Genomic DNA, 9,143 nt, shown 5'->3' on the forward strand with positions numbered 1-9,143 from the left:
GAGATGGTCTTTTCTCCATTGTATGTTCTTATTTCTTTTGTCACATATCAATTGACTATAGGTATGAAGGTTTATTTCTGGGCTCTCTATTCTTTTTCATTTATCTATGTGTCATTTTTTTGTGTCAATTCTATGCTCTTTTGATTACTGGAGTTTTGTAGTATAGTCTGAAGTTGGGTGGTTATACCTCCAGCTTTGTTCTTTTCCCTCAGGTTTGCTTTGGTAATTTGGGGTCTTTTGTGGTTCCATATGAATTTTAGGGTTATTTATTCTATTTACGTGAAAAATATCCTGTGTATTTTGATAGAAATTGCATTAAATCTGTAGATTGCTTTGGGTAGTGTGGCCATTTTAATAGTAATGATTCTTCCAATTCAAGAGCATGGAATATCTCTCCATTTCTTTGAATCACCTTCAACTTCCTTTATCAAGGCTTTCTAGTTTTCAGCATATAGATATTTCAATACTTTGCTCTTGTTTATACCCAGATATTTTATTTGTTTCTTAATGCAATTTTAAATATGATGATTTTTTTACATTTTCTTTCTGATATTTCATTATAAGTGTATAGAAATCAACAGGTTTCTGTATATTAATCTTGCGTTCTGCAACCTTGCTGAATTCATTTATTACCTCTAATCATTTTTTGGTGAAGACTTTAAAGGTTCTCTACAGAGAGTATCATGTCATCTGCAAATAGTGATAGTTTTACCTCTTCCTTTCCCACTTGGATGCTTTATATTTCTTTTCCCTGTCTGATTGCTGTGGATAGGACTTTTAGTACTATGTTAAATAGAAGTGGTGAGAGCGGGCATCGTCAACTTTTTCCTGAATTTAGCAGAAAGTCTTTCAACACTTTACCATTGAGTATTATGTTAGTTGTAGGTGGGTTTGTCTTAAGAGCCCTTTATTATGTTGACATATGTTCCCTCTATACCCACTTTGATGAAAGTTTTATAATGAATGGATGTTGAATTCTGTTAAATACTTCTTTTTCTATTGAGGTAATTATGTGATTTTTTTGGTCTTTCTTTTCATCTATGTAGTGTATCACATTAATTTATTTGTGTGTGCTGAACTATCCTTGAGATCCTGGAATAAATCCAACTTGATCATGGTAAATGATCCTTTTTATGTACTATTGGGTTTGGTCTGGTAACATTTTGTTGAGAATTTTTGCATCTATATTTGTCAAAGATGTTGGCATGTAATTTCAATTTTCTTCCTCTCTCTCTCCCTCCCCCCCTCTTTCTCCTTCCTTTCTTTCTTTCTTTCTTTCTTTCTTTCTTTCTTTCTTTCTTTCTTTCTTTCTTTCTTTCTTTCTTCTTTCTTTCTGTCTTTGTCTGGTTTTGGCATCAGGGTAATAACAGCCTTGTAGAATGAATTTGGGAGTGTTACTTCCTCTTCATTTTCTGATAAATATTTGAGAATAGGTTTAATTTCTTCTTTATACATTTGGTAGAATTCCCTAGAGAAGCTGTCCACTCCTGGACAATTTTTTTTTTAAGAAATGATGTAGAAAAGCATCAGTTTATTTCTACATACCTGATTCTTAAAACTATCTGATTCTTAAAAAAAGGAGGGGGGTTATAAAACGCAGGGAAGCATAAATATAAACACAGCAAAAATGACTGAAGGTATAGCTAGTTTTAATTTTCAAGGGATGATGTTTTCACATTTTTAAAATTTTTTTGGCGGTACACCAAGTTCAATCATCTGTTTTTTTTTCTTTATTATTTTTTTTGGGGTACACCAAGTTCAATCATCTGTTTTTATATTTTTATATTTTTTAAAATTTTTTTGGGGGTACACCAGGTTCAATCATCTGTTTTTATACACATATCCCCGTATTCCCTCCCTTCCTTGACGCCCCCCCCTCGAGTCCCCCCCACCCTCCCCGCCCCAGTCCTCTAAGGCATCTTCCATCCTCGAGTTGGACTTCCTTTGTTATACAACAACTTCCACTGACTATCTATTTTACAGTTGGTAGTATATATATGTCTGTGTGACGGGGAAGCTGAGACAATTTTTTTTTTCAGGGAATTTTTAAAAATACAGATTCTACTTCATCCCTAGTGATTTGTCTGTTCAAATTGTCTGTTTCTTCTTGACTCATTTTTGGCAGGCAATGTGTTCCTAGAAATTTGTCCATTTCTTCTAGGTTGTCCAATTTGTTGGCATATAATTGTTCATAGTATTCAATTCTTTTTTTTTTTTTTTTGTATTTCTGTGGTATTAGTTGTTATTTGTCCTCTTTCTCATTTTGTTTATTTGGGTCTTCTCTCTTTTGTTCTTGGTGAATCTGGCTAGAGGTTTGTCAATTTTGTTTATCTTTTAAAAAAATTAGCCCTTGGTTCCTTTGATCTTTCCTATTGATTTTTTAAGCTCTATTTTATTTATATCCTCACTTATCTTTATTATTTCCTTCCTTCTGCTGACTTTGGGCTTTGTTCTTTTTTTGTGTAATTATTTTAGGTAGTAGGTTAGGTTGTTTATTTGAGATTTTTCTTGTTCCTTGATGAAGGCCTATATCACTCTGAACTTCCATCTGAGAACTGCTTTTTCTGCAACCCACAGACTTTGTAAAATTGTGTTTTCATTTTTGTTTGTCTCAAGGCATTTTGTGATTTCCTCTTTAATTTGAGCATTGACTCACTGGATTTTTAGTAGCATGCTGTAGAGTATTCACATGTTTATTCTTTTCTGTTGTTTTTCCTGTAATTGATTTCTAGTTTCATAGCATTGTGGTCAGAAAACATGCTTGATATAATTTCTATCCTCTTAAATTTGTTGAGGTTAGTTTGGTGACCTAGTATATAGTCTGTCCTAGAGATAGTTCCATGCATGCTTTAAAGAATGTGTATTCTGTTTTGTTCTGTTTTGTTTATTTGGTTGCTTTTTGTTTTGGATGTAGTGTCCTTTAGATATCAATTAAGTCCAACTGGTGCATTGTGTCATTTAGGACCTCTGTTGCTTTATTGATTTTTTGTCTGGGTATTCAGACCATTGATGTCAGTGGGGTTTAAAGTATCCTACAATTACTGTATTATTGTCAATTTCTTCCCTTATGTTTGTTAGTATTTGCTTTATATGTTTAAGTGCTCCTATATTGGGTGTGTCTATTTTAACGAGTGTAATATCCTCTTCTTGTATTGATCCCTTTATCGTTATATTATGCCCTTTTTGTCTGTCTTCATGGCTATGTTTTGAAGTCTATTTTGTCTGATATGATTATTGCTACTCCCAGTCTCTTATCATTTCCATTTGTATGAAATATCTTTTTCCACACCCTTTCAGTCTGTGTGTGTCTTTCATCCGATGTGAGTCTCTTGTAGACAGCATACTGCTGGTTCTTATGTTTTAATCCAATCAACCATTCTGGCTTTTGATCTGTGCATTTAGTTTGTTGACATTTAATGTAATTATTGATAGTATGTACTTATTGCCATCTTAATCCTTGTTTTCCCATTGCTTTTGCAGTTCTTCTTTGTTCATATCTTCTTTTGTATTTTTCCTTTTTGTAGTTTGATGATTTTCTTTTGTAGTATGCTTGAATTTCTTTTCAGTTTTTGTGAATCTATTGTATATTTTTGATTTGTGGTTATCATGAATTTCACATGTATTGACCCATAACTATATCTTCTTTCCTTAACTTAGAGTCATTTAAGTTCAAAAACATTCTAAAAGATCTACATTTTTGTACCCCTCCTCACATTTTATGGTTTTGATGTCTTATTTATGTCTTCATGCTTATACTTTTACTGTTTATTATATTTATAATTGCCTTTACAATTTTTAAAATTTCTTTTAATCTACACAGTTATTTATTTTACTGATCTTCAATCTTTCCTACATATTTGCCTTTGCTATTGTGATTTTCTCTCTCCTACAGATTCTTGGTTCTTTTCTTTTTAGAGAATACCCTTCAATATTTCATTTAGCTTAGGCTTAGTTTTGCTGAATTTCTTTAGCTCTTGCTTGTCTGAGAATTTCTTTATCTCTCTTGTATTTAAATGATAATCTTGCTTGGTGGAGTATCCTAGGTTGCAGTTTTTTTCCCTTTTAGCCCTTTGTACATATCATGCTACTCCTTTCTTTCTTTTTTTTTTGAAAGGGACTCAATTTTATTTTACCTTGTAATTCAGAAAACAGAAGCATTAAATTTTATCAGAGATATTTTCTGGGAAAAGCAGTATAAAATACATCACTGAGATTACCTTTATTCTGTAATTATTTAAAAGTCTACAAAAATACTTATTGTATAATGTATATTATACAATAAATATGGCTGTAACAGAGAATCATCTTAAAACAACCTAAATTTTTTAAAACTTGGCATCCAAATTTAGGGTCAAAATAACCTTAATTAAAATTATCTGCTAAACAACAAGGATTTACTGTATAGCACAGGTAACTATATTCAATATCTTGTAATAAATTATAGTGGAAAGTAATTGAAAAAAGAATACAGGTACATACATATATGTGTATAACTGAAACACTGTGCTGTACACCTGAAACTAACACAAGATTGTCAATCAACTATACTCCAATAAAAAAATTTATTTGCATTTATTTGTGACCTAAAGTAACATTTACCACAGTCATTTAATCTTAAATGTTTAAGAATCCAAGAAAGAGGAAAACAGCACTGTCATTTCTCGTTAATTCACTAAGCATTTAAGAAACTAGCAACACGGTTTACATCCCGAGTCAAGTAACCATTTTGGCATTAAATTAAGTTGTTAAAAAAAGACAACATACAGTTACTGTATTGCAACCACACTTAAGTCCTGAGTTGTAAACCGCTTCTCCAGTCCTTGGTCTGACCACCACTATGTCCAGTACAAACAATTGCAGGAGACCCACTCGGGACTCTGGATGCTGGGACGTGGGGGTGCTTTGCATCGCGCCCTGGCCTCTGCTCTCTTCCTATCACCCAGGGCGTCAAGACACCCGAAATTTCCACCTCACCTCCCAGCCCAGGACACAGCCACTGCGGGCGCTGCTCCTTCCTTAAAGGAAACTTTCCTTTTACCATTTTTACTTCACAAAGTCTAAGAGCCCCTTATGCTTGCTCTTGTCTGAATATAGAATGTATGTTGCTTTGGGCTAACCTTGAAGTCACTCTTAAAGCATCCTTGGGACTGTGACAGCAGCGTCTCCTGGCTGCACATCTGAGGGGCTCTGGTGGGGATGAGAACCTCGAGTTCTGGGACATCAGGATCTCAACACCTCAGAGGGTGACTCTTTACACCTGCATCTGTGAGGTCATTCACTAGTCCCACAGGTGACAAACACATGCTCACTTTCCATACTCTTCCTCTGCCTTCACAGAGATGGTAACATACAACAAAACACATCTTTAACAGCTGGTAATTGGTTTCTATGGAAAGCCACTTTCAAAATCTCTAAGAATTGATGTGCAAAAGGAATTAGAAACAGCACTGGAAGTTGCCAGGAGAAGACCTTAAGTGACCTGAAAGTCAGTCAGCGAGTTTGATGGGATGGGAGAAAGAATTACAAGCTAGAAAACAGTTCACGCCTCTGGGCTCGCGCACATGGAACCAGGGCCCCGCCCGGTCCCCTAACCCTGCTGGTGTTTCTGTGCAGACGCACAGTGTCACAGGGCTGGTGACAGGTTGTGCTTAGCAGAAACAGTGGCGTGATGAGTGAGATGGGGTTGTTTCTGTGAACCTCGGGTCCCACGCTGCTTGGTGCATGCACTCCACTCCCTGGGAACCTCTGTGGACACCTGGGTTACAGCCCATGGAGCTGATGGACCGTGCCGTGTTCACCTGGAACCACCACACTCAGCGGCACTTGGCTTTCCTCTTCAGAATCACCCTCGTCCATCCACGTGGTCCTTAAAAGCCTAGGGTGGGGATGCAGATGCGGGGTTGTGGGGTTGGGGTGGGGCGGGACGGGGATGTTGTGCTTCCTCTGTCCCTGGAATTCCTCTGTGGAGATCACCTCCGGTGGCAGCAGTTTATAAGCCACAGAAGAAATCCAGCCTTTCCACTCTACTGTCACACCCCATTTTGGAATAAAAACTGCTTGCTAAGTGGCTTTTGGTAAAATCCAGATGTCTCATCTGTCCTCAGAGGACAGGTGTGTGCCCTGGTTCTGAAGGCCATTTCCCCGCTGCTGAGGCAGGTTACCCCCCTTCCCCCAACCACCCTCCCACCCAGCTGCAGGACACAGTACAAAGAGAGCTTCATCATTTTATAACCACATAATCCTATTTCAAACCATGCTGATTTTACAAGAACTGAAGCAGAGGGACATGATCCACAGCAAGCTGTTCCAGAAACCTTTGGAAACAGGCTCTGCCTCACTGGGGTAAATGCAGAAAAGTTCCCCTCAGGGGGCTCTGCTGTGCCCTGGGGTCTGACGGAGGAGCCGCACCTGCTTCCAGGTCTGAGTGTGCACGCCTCCCAGGACAGCTGCCTGGACCCAGGGACCTCCAATAACCAGGGCCCACCGGTCTGGTGAGGCCATAACACTGCAGCCAGCTTCATAATCATTCCCATCAGTGGAGTCAAATTTTCAGGTGAAATTTTATTAATATTTTTATATTGTTCTCTTTCAAATAGGTATAATTCAAAAACACAGAAAAGAGGCAGTCAGTGCTTGGGTTTTATTTAATATCACTTTCGTGACCAAGAGTCAGCTTGGAATCCAGTCAGGACGGAGCCACGTGGGCCTCAGCACAGCAGGACCCACGTCCTCCCAGCCTGCCCTGTGCTCACAGGTATTAGAGCCCTTGAAAAAAAGAGCTCCTATAAACAGCTGCTTCTTGTGGAAACTCGGACGCCTGGTGGATGGGTTAGAGTGGGCTCCTAATTTCTGGGCTTCTTTTGTTTTGGTCTAAGCTTGTTCCAAATCCTCTCTGGGGTCACCTTTCCCATGAAGAAGGTGATGGCAAAATTACGCTTGTACCAGTCCCTGTTATAATACATGTGCTTCTGAAAATTTTTACTTAAAAATTCCTTGTAAAAGTCAGCCATTTCTTCTGCATTCAGTGTTGCTTTTTGACCTGATTCAGCTCTCAGTCCCAGGCCTTTGGCTTTTAGTCTTGAGTGAATGAACTCTTCTTTTTCCTAGAAGAAGACAGCTGTCAGAACTCCCTTTCTTCATCTTGCCGTGTTTCCTTCTGGAGAGGTGTGGATGTGGATTTCCTGAGAAGTGCATGCCACTCCTTTCTGATCTACAAAGTTTACACAGGGAATCAGCTCATAGCCTTATGTGGATTCCCTTATAACTGACTCTTTGTTTTTCTCTTGCTGCCTTTAGAATTCTCTCTTTATCATTTGTTTTTGCCATTTTAATCATCATATTTCTTGATGTGGGTCTGTTTGAGTTCCCCTTGTTTGGGACCCTTTGTACTTCCTGTACCTGGATATCTTTTTCCTTCTTCAGGTTCCAGATATTTTCAGCTATTATGTCTTCAAATACATCTTCAATCCCATTCTCTCTTCTCCTTCTGGAACCCCTGTTATGTGTACATTGACACAGTCCATATTTTCCCATAGATCTCATATGTTGTTGTCATTTCTTTCTGTTTGCTTTTCTGATTGAGTGATTTCCATTTTTCTATTTTCCAGATGACATTCATTCTTCTGTGTCATTTAGTCATCTAGTCACTGCTTCTAGATTGCTTTTTATATTATATTTGAATTATCTATTTTTTGGTTTGTCTTTACAGTTTCTAGTTACTTGCTACACTGATCTGCATTTCTATTGATAGTCTTTCTTAATTCCTTTGGTGTTTTTATTGTCTCTTTTTTGAACTTGTGTTATAGTAGACTGGTGATGTTTGTCTCATTATTTGCTCTTTCAGGTGATTTCTCTTGTTCTTTGAGAGTAGTGAATTTAGGAAACTATCTATTTTGGTCTTAGAGGGGTAATTTTAGGTAAGAGCATCTCTGTGCAGAGTTTGTGTTCCAGTGTCTTTGGTGCGAGGGCTGGTTTTCATATGGATGTCAACCATGTCTTTCCTCAGCATGTACTTGTCCTTATCAACATGATAGGTGGTGTAATTGGTTTGGGTGTCTAAAGCCTGTTCAGGGTATGATGTGGGAACTTCTCTCTGCTCCATGCCTGTCATCACTCTTGAAGTAGAAGTTCCGAGGGTCAAATTCCATCAGATTTCATTAACCTGGAGTGCATGCCCTGTGCAAAGAGAGGGGAATGTGGAAGCAACTGAGGCCCAAGTGCTCATAGAGGATAAAACTGCTGCCTGTGTAAGTGTCTGCAGCTCCACTCAGATGCAACCCAAGGTTGCTTACTTTTCCCTGATGTGTCTATCCTAGATCTAGTGTAAGGTTGTGGTGTGGAGTGTTCATATCTGGCATTCACTAGGCTAGGGCTTGAGGAATTGTGGCTGCAGGAATTGAAGTGGCTGTACTGTCATCAGATATATGAGCTGCCTCCCTGCCTATCTTCTCCCAGGACCTCTCTGCTCCAGATCCAGCGCTAAGCTGTAGTGTGGAGTGAGTGGGGCTATGGTGTTCACCATGTTCAGGTTGGGGAGTGCAATGATGCAGTCACTGTCAGTGCAAAACTCACTCCATCTTGATTGTTGGCAAGCCAGCAGGTGTACCCTCTTCGCAAGTAGTGTCAAGTCTTCTCAAGCCCATCTATGTGTTTCAGTGGTTCTCCCAGCAAACAAGGGGGCTTGTCTCCTCCACACAGGACCTTGGACTGGGATTCTCAGTCTGTGGCTCGACCTGCTAACTCCCCAGGGTGAGGGTTTACCCTTGCAGATCTTCTCTTATTTTCAGATCCTTCTCAAGGGTGGCAGTTCTGACTCTAAGCCTTTTTTCCATCCTACCCGGGTATGTGAAAATCTTTCTTCCAAACCAAATAGAAATGTCTTCTGACAGTTTCCATTTAGTATTCCACGAGAATTGTTCTACATGTAGATGTATTTTTCATGCTTCTATCAGGATAAGTGAGCTCCATGTCCTCCTACCCCACCACCTTGATCCCGCCCTTGTATAAAACAATTTTAAGTGACAGAATTTAAAAAATGGAAAACTAATTAATAGTTGCCAAATTTGGAAAGGGAATGATAGGAGCAAGGACAGGTTTAGGAAACACTATCTATTTTGGTCTTGGAGGGGTGTTTTTAGATAAGA

At 38.6% G+C, this 9,143-nt stretch overlaps 1 pseudogene; it reads right to left on the reverse strand.

Moving 5' to 3' along the window:
- Positions 1-5,856, reverse strand: part of LOC130848779 (solute carrier family 22 member 10-like) — a 34,898-nt pseudogene extending 29,042 nt beyond the window's left edge.
- Between the last annotated feature and the right edge of the window lie 3,287 nt (positions 5,857-9,143).

Source organism: Hippopotamus amphibius, chromosome 3, assembly GCF_030028045.1.
Source record: "Hippopotamus amphibius kiboko isolate mHipAmp2 chromosome 3, mHipAmp2.hap2, whole genome shotgun sequence".
NCBI lineage: Eukaryota > Metazoa > Chordata > Mammalia > Artiodactyla > Hippopotamidae > Hippopotamus > Hippopotamus amphibius.